Source organism: Sus scrofa, chromosome 16, assembly GCF_000003025.6.
Source record: "Sus scrofa isolate TJ Tabasco breed Duroc chromosome 16, Sscrofa11.1, whole genome shotgun sequence".
NCBI lineage: Eukaryota > Metazoa > Chordata > Mammalia > Artiodactyla > Suidae > Sus > Sus scrofa.
The window spans coordinates 43661819-43674704 of NC_010458.4; the positions used below are offsets into that span (position 1 = coordinate 43661819).

Genomic DNA, 12886 nt, shown 5'->3' on the forward strand with positions numbered 1-12886 from the left:
AACTTAATACAACTTGAAAAATGCCCACTATAATTCCTAAAATAACAATGCAAGCCTCTTGGCTTGAGACAAATATACTTGTGAGCTACTATTAAACAGCTCAAGTTGAAAATTGTCTACAAAGAAAAAAAAAAACTGGCCAATATGGTAGGAATACAATAGTACAAATGATGAAAAGTAAATTGCCCTTTAAATTATGCTCGTTTAATAACTGAAAACATTGTACTGTGCATAAGGGATTTTACAAGGCAGAGATGGCATTTTAACTGCTGTTTCTTAATGCAGCCTTCTATCTGTTCGGTCTCCCTCTAAAATGCCATAACCCCATGTCCTGCAAGTGTTAAGGACAGATTTTGAGTTATAATGCTGGGCTATGCCACGCACAGCTGCCTTCTTAGAATTGGATGACCCACTGCCAAAATAAATGAACAGCATCTTATTGTGGGACTCACTGTCAGAAACGCTCTAGTCTCACGTCTGCAAGTTTCATTGGTAACAGAAGCAACCCGAGGAAAAATATGTGATGGCAGCACTCTGCTTAATGGTGCCGGCTGTGCATTTGTTATTCAGACCCAGATTTTCATAGCAACCACTGAATATGCAAAGTGAATGTAGGGACGCCAGAGTTAATTAACACCAGCTCCATCTGATGGGCAAGCTTTGTAAACAATAAGGATTCTAACTTCTCTAGATTTGAATTTGGGAGCCTGACAATTTTTACCCCTTGGAGTTAGGAATTTTGTATAAAGTTTAAACAGATAAGTTCATGTCCTATTAATTTGCCAAAAGATGGAACACAGATTGGTAAGGACACTTACACACCTACAGGCTACTGGATGTAGGAAAATTTTCATTTTTAATGGCTAGCAGTAACACTTCATTGAAATTCAGAGCAATGCCCAGCTTTTCCTCTGTGGAGAAGCAACAATCTCCCTTAGATCTTAGGGAGGCTTCTCAGAAGTCCTAGGTTATAACCTCCTTTTGCTAATTTTTCTTCCACACACTTCTTCAAGAATAACTACCACTTTGCTGTTCTCAAAGTGACCAGGCAGTCATTTGGATGCAACAGAATTTAATTTTTTCCATGTTGAATGCAGTGCCCTGAAGATACCTCAGTGGCTTAGCGTTTTGCCAAAGACAGATGTTCCCCTATATTTTCCCCAATCTACTTACTCCACAGCTCCTACGAATCATCCCCCCACCCAAATTCATCCATGCTGCCACATAAGCACTCATCTCCTACTTGATACCTGGCATTTGAGGCTCGGCACTCAGAAGTTTAGAAGCCAGGCAGCTTCTGCTCTCAAAAATGAAAGGAGACTCCAGTGACTTTTCATTTTTCCAGAGGCTAAATGTCCAGGTTGCTGCTCTTCCTCTGGCCACTTGCCTTTGGCATTTTGCTGTCCATTCACACATCTACCAGAGCCTGGGCAAGAGAAGTAAATGAAGTTAGAAATTTGAATCTGCCAGTTTTGTTCCTTCTTAGATACTTCCTGGTAAAAGACTTGGCCAAGAAGAAGGCTAACATGTCTAAATCATGCAAAAATATAAATCATCTATGAGTTGCAAGCATTCATGTTACAGACGAAAACAAATTTTACAACTTTTGTAAATGAGCAACTTACTACTCCAACAAACTAGGAGGAATGTAGACAAGTCAAGAGGCAAAACAAGAAAAAAAAAAAAAATCAAGAACCTGAATATGGAGAAAGTTGAAAACTGTTGCTGAATCTGGAAAAGGAAAGGCTCAGTGCTGTTTCTTGATCTGCAATATGAAGGAGTCATATTGAATGACAGCTGTGGTTCTTCCTAGCTTAATTTCTACATTTTTATGGCTAAGGGTAAGATTGATTATTATTTGTTCCTGTATAGAGTGGTAATTACAAGGAAAGACCTGGGCACTCAGGGCAGGGCTATTTTGTTTGTCTTCTTCTGCCAGGAAACTGGTATTTCTGAGGTTGTACAAGATATTCTAATAGTCACTCTGAATCCACTTCCACCACGTGAGCACCTACTATGTACCAGGCACTCTCCTAGGAGCCCAAACTCTACTAGTAGGAGCCCAGAAATCTGATGAAGGAGACAAAGGTTAAAAACCAACCCAGTACAGCATAATAAGTACTTCACTAGAGATGATGCATGAAATGTTATCAGTTGTGTGAAAGGGCAAAAAATCTTGTGGGACAAGGTGAGGCAAAGAAAAGAAAGAAAGGACATTCCTGAGAAAAGTGATGAGTGAGGAGCAGAAGGATCAGGAGCACTCAGGTGGCTAAAGTGAGCTAAGAAGGACAGCAAGTGACTGGAGATAAGAATGGAAACTTTAGTTTCAAGAGGTTAAAGTAGGTTATATAGCTCATTAATTAATTTGGATGTTATCTTTAAGTAGTGGTTCTTGACTGGTGGTAAGTAGTTATTTCAAGGAGCCAAAAAACTACCACTCATTGTCTACTGATTGAATACATCTATGTTTCTGGATAGATATTACTATCAATCAAATGTATGTCAATGCTTTATTAATACAAAAATAAATTGTAAACTGTTGCTGAATTTGAAGTAGCTTTTAGTTTATATAACCTCTCAATTACCAGGTAATAAGAGTACAGCTATCATGGGCACACCCACTATGTTTTTTGACATGAAAAAGGCTCCATGCTACCAAAAAAAAAAAAAGAAAGAAAGAAAAGGAAAAAAGGCTCTATGCAAAAAAGGATTGGGAACTACTGTTTTTGGTAATGATGGCTTTAAGACTGTGGCATGATTTAAATCATTTACTGTGGGAATGAATGTATCTTGGAATGACCATTCTAAAAGATATTCAAGGATGAACTCTGGGGTGAAAGGAAAAGTAAGGACATCATTTAGAAAGCTGGTCAAGTTGAACAATGATTACGATCTTTGACAGTGACAGGGAGGGACAGAGGAAGAATAATCTCATGAAATACGTAAGAAGTAGAAAAAAAGGTTTGTTAACAGATCAGATATGGAGGAAATTTAAAAAAAGAAGGGAGTAAGGATCACTCTCAGGTTTCAAGTTTGGACTGTGAAATGGGAATGGAAACAGGAAAAAGGATTGTTGGAAAGGATAATAAGTTTGATTTGGGATCTATTCAGTTGAAGGTGCCTGAGGGACAGAGAAGTGGAATCCTTGCTAGGAGATAGGAAATGTGAGTTGGACCCCCAGGGAAGAGGCAGAAGCCACAGATAAAGGATCGGAAATCACTAGAACAATTAGGAGGGGAAACTGAAACCTCAGGTGTGAATGATACTACCCAAAGAGAATCTTTACATTTTATTGAAGTACGGTTGATTTACGATGTTGTATTAAATTCTTCTGTATACCACAGTGATTCAGCTATGTATATGTTTACATATATATGTTTTTCACATTCTTTTCTATTATAACTTATCACAGGATATTGAATATAGTTCCCTGTGCAATACAATAGGACCTTGCTGTTTATCCCTTCCATACATAACAGTTTGCATCTGCTAGTCCCAAACTCCCAATCCATCCCTCCCCCACTGCTGCTCAGTAACCATGAGTCTGTTCAGAGAGAGATGTTGCCTGTAAGAAAGAGCTCAGAAAAGGCTATGAAACATCAAGCTTTCAAGTTGGGCACCAGAAGAGAACTGATAAAAGTGACATAAGCTTCAATGGGATCTGAGAAAATAGTGAGATAGAAAACTCAGGAAGAGGTAGCAAAAGGCCAAATATCACAGAGGTAAATATGAAGGGACTAGAAAAGGGGGCAACAGATTCTGGCCACCAAGGGGCCATTGGTGACCTCTAAGAAGACTTCAGGACAGGAATGGACAGAGAACCCAGAGCACAGGGGACTGAGTAGTGAGTTAAAAAGGGAAGGAAACGAGGCTAAGAATGAAAGGAAAGGAAGGAGAGACACAGGACAGTAGACTGAAAAACAGCCAAACAAGGAAAACTAGTTCAGATCTGAGAAACCTTGCCATTATAGGTTTGAGGCGAAGGGCAGCAGCCAAGGTAGAGGAATTGCTAAGATCCTGGTAAGGAAGGAGTCAGCTAATAGAGGCAACAGAAGGGTCTCTCACGGTTACCCCCATGCCCCATGCACCTAGACATACCCCCAGTCCTGCCCCCAAGCTGGCCAAGAGTTTTCACACCTCTATGCCATTGTTGATGCTGTTCTAGCAGCAAGGAATGATTCGACCTGCTTTGTCTATCTTACATTGATACTCACCCTTCTGATCCAGAGCAAATGTCTGCTCCTCTGAGAATCCCTCCCTGATTTCCCCTGCAATTCCCCAGCCTTACTTAAGCAGAAATGCACCTTTATCACCAGCTTTATTTGTACTGTAATTATTGTTTGCGTGTCTGTTTGCCCCAACAGAACGTGAGCTCTTAAGGGCAGGAACCTTGTCATGGTCATCTCTGTATCTTAATTGCCTAGCCCATTGTTTGATTCATAGGGGCCAGGAATTGCTCTTGAAGATTCACTTTGGAGGGTGCTTCAGTCCTGGCCAAAACTCCGCTATATATGTAAGATGAACATCTTACAGATGAGGAAGCTGAATTTCAGAGACTATAAGCAACTTCCTGAAGGTCACAAAGTCAAATACAGATCATGTTACTCTGCAAGGCACTGGTTTGGCTGCCAAAGGAAAAAGATATAAAACTGAACTGATAGAGCCCTTACAGTTTCATGCCCTTTAGCTTCAACAAGGCCCACAACTGCATCTAATCAATCCTTTTACGCTTTTCAAAGTAGCTCCTTTACACAAGCTCCACTCATGAGACCAGCGTGTTTATTCTTCTCTTTGAGTAGCCAACCTCCTACCACTCCTTTACTCTCAAAACATAATTACTCAAATAGTTCTTCTTCCACAAGCACGTGGAATTTAATTGCTCAGTTCTGCAATTAAATCTCTCAAGGTGCAATTAATGGTAGGATCTAGGTCACGAGCTTACAGCCTACCTGTCGAGGAGATTGAGAGAAAGAGCTATGTTTGGTTAGCTTTCTAGAGCCTGACAGAGGACAAGCCAGAAGGCAGAGTATATGAACGTCAAATAAGCGAAGCTTCAGTTTCTTCCACAAACAGACCGCTTGCCCCTCCAATCTAGCATACCCCAAAATAACATTTCCCTATAAATCAGACTTTGAATCCTCCCTTTTTTGCCGAGGCAATACCACACAGAATTTCTGTTCACCAAACCAAAAAAAAAAAAAAACACATTTAGGTCAACTCTTTTCATCAGCTATGTATAACTTTTACAAAGACTCAGTGTTTCCTTGAAGAGGAATTATCTGTGGACACACACTTTCCACTCCATTCCTAGTGTGCTGATCCCACCAAGAGTCTCACTGCCTCAGCCTAAGATTGTTGCAGTTGCCTCTGAGCCTCTGTACACGCCTCCAAGCTCAAACTCTTCCAAAATATCTTCCGTATTATCAGGCATCCTTCTAACACATGGCTCTCCTGATCTCAACTTCTGGTCAAAGTATAATTATCAACACAGAGGAAAACAGAGTGTTTGATTAAGTGTTCCTGATGCTTGTATATCTATGAACAGAGAAAAACTAAAGCCAAGCCTGACAGTCACTTCATTTTTAAAATATATGAGGATATTTATTACAAAAGCTTTGGAATTGAATTGAGAAATTCTACAGAAGGTGCCATATTTTTGCCACTTAAAATTGAACAATCTAAAGCCTAAAAGAAGTCAAAGACACCGTTTCTTTCCCACGTCATGCCCGACATTCTGGTATGTACTTTAGAAAATCAGGCCCCTGTCACTGCACTGTATGGGTACTGCTTTTTGGAGCAGTACATGACAATTCCCCTCATGTCCTCATGAGTGTCCTCATAACTGTACGCCACCCCCCCCATCATCCTTTTAGGACTGTCACTTCCAGACAATAGGGTAGAAAGACAGGAAAATGGGTGTGGAGACCATGCCTCCCATGATGCAATGTACTATGGAGCAGGAGGCAGAGAGAATTCTGCTCTCAGTGTGGCAGAAACTTCTAGTAATCCCTCCATATATATTCTTCCCTCTTCTCTGATAAGAATGTATAGCTAAGATGATGGCTTCCAAGAATGAAGACTTTATATCCCAGCTTCCCTTTCACCTAAGTATTCCCATGAGTGAAGTTCTAACCAGTGGCATTTAAGACAAAGATGCGTGAATCTAAGACACAGCTGGTGCTTCCTCTTTGCCCCACCTTTGCTTCATCCCTTTTTCATCCTACTGCCCAGCATTCTAATGGTTGCCTTGGGCCCTGAGAATGAGTACCAAACCTTAGGTAGGGAGAAGCAGAAATCTGGAAAGACCCTGGATCGTCAAGGACTTGGTGGAACAGTACTCTCATACCTGCCTTGGACTGCATGTCTTTGGACTCCTATCTGAGAGGGAAGTACATTTCTAGCTCTTATAAGCAGCAGTAATTTTTTTTTTCTCTATTGTATATACAGAACCAAATCCTAGTTAAGACATAGTGTGTGCTGGAACTTGTATTTTTCATGCCCATAGGATCAGAGTATCAAGGAATTGGAGAGTTGGGGGAGAAGAGTGTAACAATTCCACCTTCTAGGAAACTGGACCAGAAAGGATATTTTGCTGACTTCCCTGGTGCTGTGATTATGCAAAGGAGAATCCATCTACTCAAGACTATAGTCAAAGGGACAAGGGAATCACCATTTTGGCCAATACTAGATCTGAGTCTATTTCTTCTTGTTACAGGATAACTAAAAAGGTGAAATAAAAGAATCACTGGGATCTGTTTATATAAAGTTTAAAACCAGACAAAACTAATAAATGGTGACATTAGTCAGGACAGTGGTTACCTTTGGGGCTAGTAACTAGAAAGTGATATGAGAAGTGCTTCTCTGATACACATACTGTTAACCTTTCTTGATTTGGGTTGTGCTTAAACAGGGGTGTTCATTTTGAAAAAAATTATGGGGTGGTCTGTTTATAATTTATGTACTTTCATGTACATTATTAGTCAATAAAAAATTTTCAAAAATAAAGAGAAAGATTACTGAAGAATAAGAGAAAGAGCACCTTGCTGAAATGGACATATGAAAACTATCAGGATAATCATGGGAATTGTTTTTACAGCACACATAAAATGGACAGTCAAAAATTAATGACAGATAAGAGGGATAAAACTTGGGATCTCATCTCAAAATTAGTCATGTTCCTGAAAAATGGACCCAGAAAAACTATACTAAACAAATATATATCAGAACAAAACTTTCCTGAAATTAAAAAAGACTTAAATTTTCCAATAAAAGGGTCTCATGATGTTCCAGGCAAAACTCAATGAAAGGAAACCAAAACATAGACATATTATGGCAAAATATTTAAATATAAAAAAGATATATATAAAGTTCAAAAATTAAAAGTCTCTTAGAAAGGAGGGATAGAGACATAAGACCATCCTTCAGGGGTGAAAAGCAGATTTATCACAAAACAAATATTCATGCTGGTCTCCATTTCCCTCCTGCTGTTCTACTAAATGATAATTCTGCAATGTTTATAGAATTTAGAGGCAAAAATCTCATTTTAAATAGATTGTCATCGATGAATGACAATAACAAAAAGACATTCTATGACATGCAAAAGCCTAACAACTTTCATTTGTTCATATATTCCTTTTTTGCAGAAAATATTATCGAGCACTTACTACAAAATAGGCACTAGAAGATATTTGAAGGCATACTTCAGATGGTTGACTGATAAAAATAACAACTCAAAAATTAGAGAAATCACTATATAAAAGGACCAGTAATAAGAACCAGGATCCATTTAACAGCTAAGATTAAATGACAGTCGTAAAAATGATCACAAAACTATGTGTAAATTAAAATTTAAAGGTTAAAAATTGAAGACTGGGCAATGATTTCTTAAGCAAATGCATACACCCAAACCAGGAGGCACAGTGCTAATTTTCAACAAAGTAGAGTTAAAGCAAAGACATTAGAAAGGACAAGGAGGATCATATTGCTTTACAAGTATCAACAATCATGATCTGTTATGCACTAAATAACACAGCATCAAAATGCATAAGCCGAAACAATTAAAAATTACAGGGAGAAATCAACAGAAATACAACCAGAGAGATCTTTTTGATGAAAAGCCTTTAAAAATAAATGCAACAAATTCTAAAATTAAATGATTACATTAAAATGAAACTATATTGAACGAAATTGTGGTTGGGGATATGGGTGAAAACTGATTTGGGAATGGGTAAGTCTAGAAACAACGGAAGAAACAGCAGAAGAAAGAAATGATAGGTTTGGCTATCTAATTTTAAAATATGTAAATCAAAAGAATAAACAAAATTAAAAGGCAAATGACATACTAGAAAAAGTTACAAGTATGACAGACAAAAGGCAATATTCCGGATACAGAAAGGTCTCTTAGAAATAAATATCAAAGAAACATTCTATGCTAGTTCTAGCTAACTGACCTTCTTGTGATGATGAAAATGCTCTAAATCTGCACTAATATGGTAGCCACCAGCCACAAGAACACCTGAAATATGATGAGTGCCGATGTTAAAATGATAATATTTGGGATACATTTGGCTAAATAAATTTTTTATTAAGACTTTATTATTGGGAGTTCCCGCCGTGGCTCAGTGGAAACAAATCTGACTAGCATCCATGAGGACAGAGGTTTGATCCCAGGCCTCGCTCAGTGGGTTAAGGATCCTGCGTTGCCGTGAGCTGTGGCCATGTGTCACAGACATGGCTCGGATCTGGGGTTGCTGTGGCATAGGCCAACAGCTACAGCTCCAATACGACCCCTGACCTGGGAAACTCCATATGCTGCGGGTGCCGCCCAAAAACAACAAAAAAAGACTTTATTATTAAAATACCTTTTCATTAAAATTTATTTTACGTGTTTCTTTCTATTGTTTCATGTGGCTACTAGAGAATTTTAAATTACATACCGGGTTCACATTAGGTCTCTATGGGAAAGTGTTGTTTTAGACTAATTGTTAAGAAAACAAAAAGAAAATTTACAAAAGAAGAAATACAAATGGCCAGTAAACTATGGAAAAATTGTTGGTTTCTTTTTTGGTCCTCTTTAGGGCTGCACCTGCGTGGCACATGGAGGTTCTCAGGCTAGGGGTCAAACTAGAGCTACAGCTGCTGCCCTATGCCACAGCAACGCAGGATCTGAGCTGCATCTGTGACCCACACCCCAGCTCATGGTAACACCAGATCCTTAACCCACCGAGCGAGACCAGAGACTGAACCCGAGTCCTCATGGATACTAGTTGGGTTCATTAACTGTTGAGCCAAGATGGGAACTCCAGAAAAATTGTTTGTATCTCACCTATAATCCAAGAAATACAAATTTAAACAAGACACTATTTTTTCTTTGAAATTGACAAAGTTAAAAAAAAAAATGCTCTCATTGTTGGCAAATGTTCCATAAAAAAATGGAAACTCTAATGCACTGCTGATGGGAGTATAAATGAATTCAACCTTTCTTGAAAGCCGTTTGGCACTACGAATCAAGAGCCTTAAAAACACTATACTCTTTGACCTAGTGTCTCTATTTCTAGGAATTCAGCCTAAAGAAATAATTTTTAGTGCAATGAAAGTTTTTATGTATAAGGATATTCATCACAGTACTATTTCTCAGAGTGAAAAACTGGAAACAATCTAAATAGCCAATAATAGAGAAATAGTCAAGTATGTTACAGTTCTAGTTTATTAATATTCTGTAACCTTAAAAAAACTTTAAAAAATATTATCTAGTGATGAGGAAAATGTTCACAACAAACAGTGAAAAAAACAGGGCTTCTTATACAGTATAATCATAAAGGACACTAAGTATTTCTATACATATTACGCATAGAAACTCAAAGTTAACACCTTAATGGCCTATTTTATAACACCTTTCATTAAGTTAGGATCAAAATTAAGTAATACAAAAGATTCGAAGTGCTTATCTCTAAGTGGTGGAATTATTTTATTTTCATCTTTATACTTTCCTGGAGTTTTCCCCCCAAATAGTCATGAGTGTGTAGGATTTTCAAAATAAGAGAACAATCATTTCTGTGAAAGCACCTAGGGCTCCATCAATCCCCACCCTCTCTTGCAGGTTGTTAAGGTCCTCTGTGAACCGGATCCCTTTCCCTTCCAAGTTTATTTCCCACTGCAGCCATCAGTCATGTCCCAGTTCCCTCTACGTCACGTCTGTCCTCGCCGCCCTTTCCCTAATGCGGTCTGACCTCCCGCTGAGCACCAGGCAGCTCAGGACATTCACAAGCACTCCCATTTATCCCGCCTAACAATCCTGAAAGGTAGGCATTCTTATAAAGGTGGGCACTGTAAAGAGAGAAGAGGAGGAGGAAACGGTGTTTTTCCCACTACACTGCAGGTTTCATTCACCCTTCTTACCTTCTGTACAAAAGTTTCGCTTCCACTTGCTGAGTGACATGGGGCAGGTCACTTAACAGTTTTCTCACGTGGAAAATGGGAGCACCAACCTTACAACAACCACGGAGCTGCGGTGAGGATCATGGAAACTGTCTACACACAGTCCTTTTAGCAGGGTGCCTAGCCCATTACAAGCATCCTATCATAACTGACCCTGTCACAGGGTCCTCCTGCCGGGGGTCCTTTGAGCAAGGTAGACCAAGTCCAGCCAAGGGAAGCTTTCTTTTTTGACCAGAGAATGAAGAGGCAGGAGCTCAGCTCTAGAACACATGCTGCTCACAAGCCGTGGGCAGGGCTGCTTTATAGGATCGGTGGGGAGGGGAGGGGCTTCGCCAGAGTCATGCGCAGGCGCGCTGCTGGGGCTCCAGCCCAGAGTGGGACGCAGCATCTCTGTCCGGCCCGCCGCCGCCATCTTGCATTGAGTGTCATGCGCAGAAGCACAGGAGCCCAGGAGCCACAGCAGCTGTTTTGCATCTGGAACTCTGGTCTGAAGGGTCAGGTGTGAAGCCTCTGCCCTCGGGCCTCTGATGAGCAAGTGAAACTAGACTAAGCATATAGGGAAAAAAAATTTAGACTTTATTACCCAGTTTGTATTTTCATTTCCCAGGAATTGTGAATGGGCTTTGCTGCTGATGCTCTCAGCTCAAGTCCCTCTTCAGCTTCCAACTTTCTCTGACTCCGAAGACCCCTGCTCCGCCTTCTCCATTCTTCGTTTAAGTGGCATGTGGTGGTTTTGCGTGTGTTAGCCGTGAACGCTCAACCACACTACAAGCTCTCCCACCACACTGAGCACTGTGGAATGTTCTCACATTATAGATGTAAGTGGCCAATTGCTTGAAAATATTATTTAGTTGAAAAACCAGTAGCATGGTTTCTCATGTCAACTCTTAGGTAAACTTTTTCTCAAAATTTCATGCAGGGTCTGAGCAGCCAGTCAGGTGAAATTGATAGGGGTCTCCCATAATGTTCTTAGGAGCTAAAGACAATGAGAGGCCCTTCCACTTTACTCGGGCAAATCTAAAACACCTGCCTGTTGCCATGGGTAACACACCACATTACTTAGCAGGGCCCCCAAGTGGTACCAACTTTCTAGCTATGTTCCTCTCCTTCCTATCCTCATCCCCAACATCACATGCTGAAGCTCCACAAAGAAATTCACATGAGGGGTTCCTTCAGAAAAGGCAGACCTGTCCCTGGGTCAGGGCACCCCCACCCCATCCCCTACAACACCTCTGGCTGAAGATTCACTCACTACCAGGTAGACACAATTCAAGATCAGAACGTGTCTGACATGTTACCAGGTTTCTAACCATCCAAGAAGAAAAGAAAAACCTGCACTGTTGAGTACACAACATCATGAAGGTGGTACTAACAAGAGATTTTTAATCAAAAGAAAAGAGGGGTTAAAGGATAACAAAAAAAAAATCATCCAGAATATTTCATTCTCAAATAGATTCAATAATTATTTTCCAAGCATCTGCTTGGTGCCAGGTACAGGGCTAGACACTAGGCACAGAACAGCTCTACTGTGGCTAACCTCCCACACACCCACCCTCTCTCCTTGCCACCCCCAAGCCCTCACCACTCCCCACGATGACTCAGAACCCTACATTCATCCACAAGCCTGCCTCCCTTGACAGCTTGGTGAAGAGTGATGTGGGCACAGTAGGAAATCAACAAATATTTGTTGAAGGAATGAATTGGAAAGGAATCCAAGTCTTTGGTTTCCCCACACCTCGAGCACAGGACACACAGAGTGAGAAACTTTCACTGGGCCCGTGGGAGGCAGGAGCCTGCAAATTTGCTCACAGCATCACCTGGAAGTGGGGAAGACTGAATTTCTTATTGAAGGAGCCGCACACACATGCACCAGGGGGCAGAGTGAGCAGCATTTTTGGAGTTGACTGAGAGCTGGTGATTTTTTAAGAGAGTCCTCCTGGAGCCGTTTGAGACCTCCCAGTAGAACAACAACATATTTTCTGTGCTTCTCGGCACATTCGTGTTTCTAGTCAAAATGCAGTATCTCTGAAATCTAGCGTGTGATGTCTGGGGCAGGATGGGAAGGAGAGGAAGGCAGTAAGCTGGAAACCTGTGTTCCTCGGGGAATGTTGACAATTCATTCTTTGGTTGGGAAGGCTGAAGGAATAGTAGCTGCTTGGAGACCTTGTAACAGAATTCCACCGTCTCAGGAGCCTTCCACTCCATGTCGGAACAGCCAGCCCCATGAAGTCGACAGTCATCCAACAAGTGTGTATGGTGGGGGGAGTTCTTAGTTTTATGTCCCAAGAAGAATGTGTGACATTTAGAGGGCAATAAACCCCAGACCCATATTGTTCCATTAGACTCTTCCTTAGTAGGCAGTAGGCACCACGCAGGCACTGTAAGCCTAGCACTATCAGGAAATAATTCAGAAATACAAACTGAAGGAATTCTGCTACAAGTGGTATTT

General features: G+C 40.6%; 1 long non-coding RNA gene across 2 annotated transcripts in view; it reads right to left on the reverse strand.

Moving 5' to 3' along the window:
* Positions 1 to 10949, reverse strand: part of LOC110257245 — a 118101-nt gene extending 107152 nt beyond the window's left edge. The window contains exons 1-2 of one of the 2 annotated variants that reach the window (XR_002339606.1): positions 10399 to 10949; positions 1251 to 1426 (exon numbers count right to left, since the gene is read on the reverse strand). This is a non-coding gene — a long non-coding RNA (uncharacterized LOC110257245). The remainder of the gene's footprint in view (positions 1 to 1250; positions 1427 to 10398) is intronic. The other variant, XR_002339605.1, reaches the window with a different exon arrangement.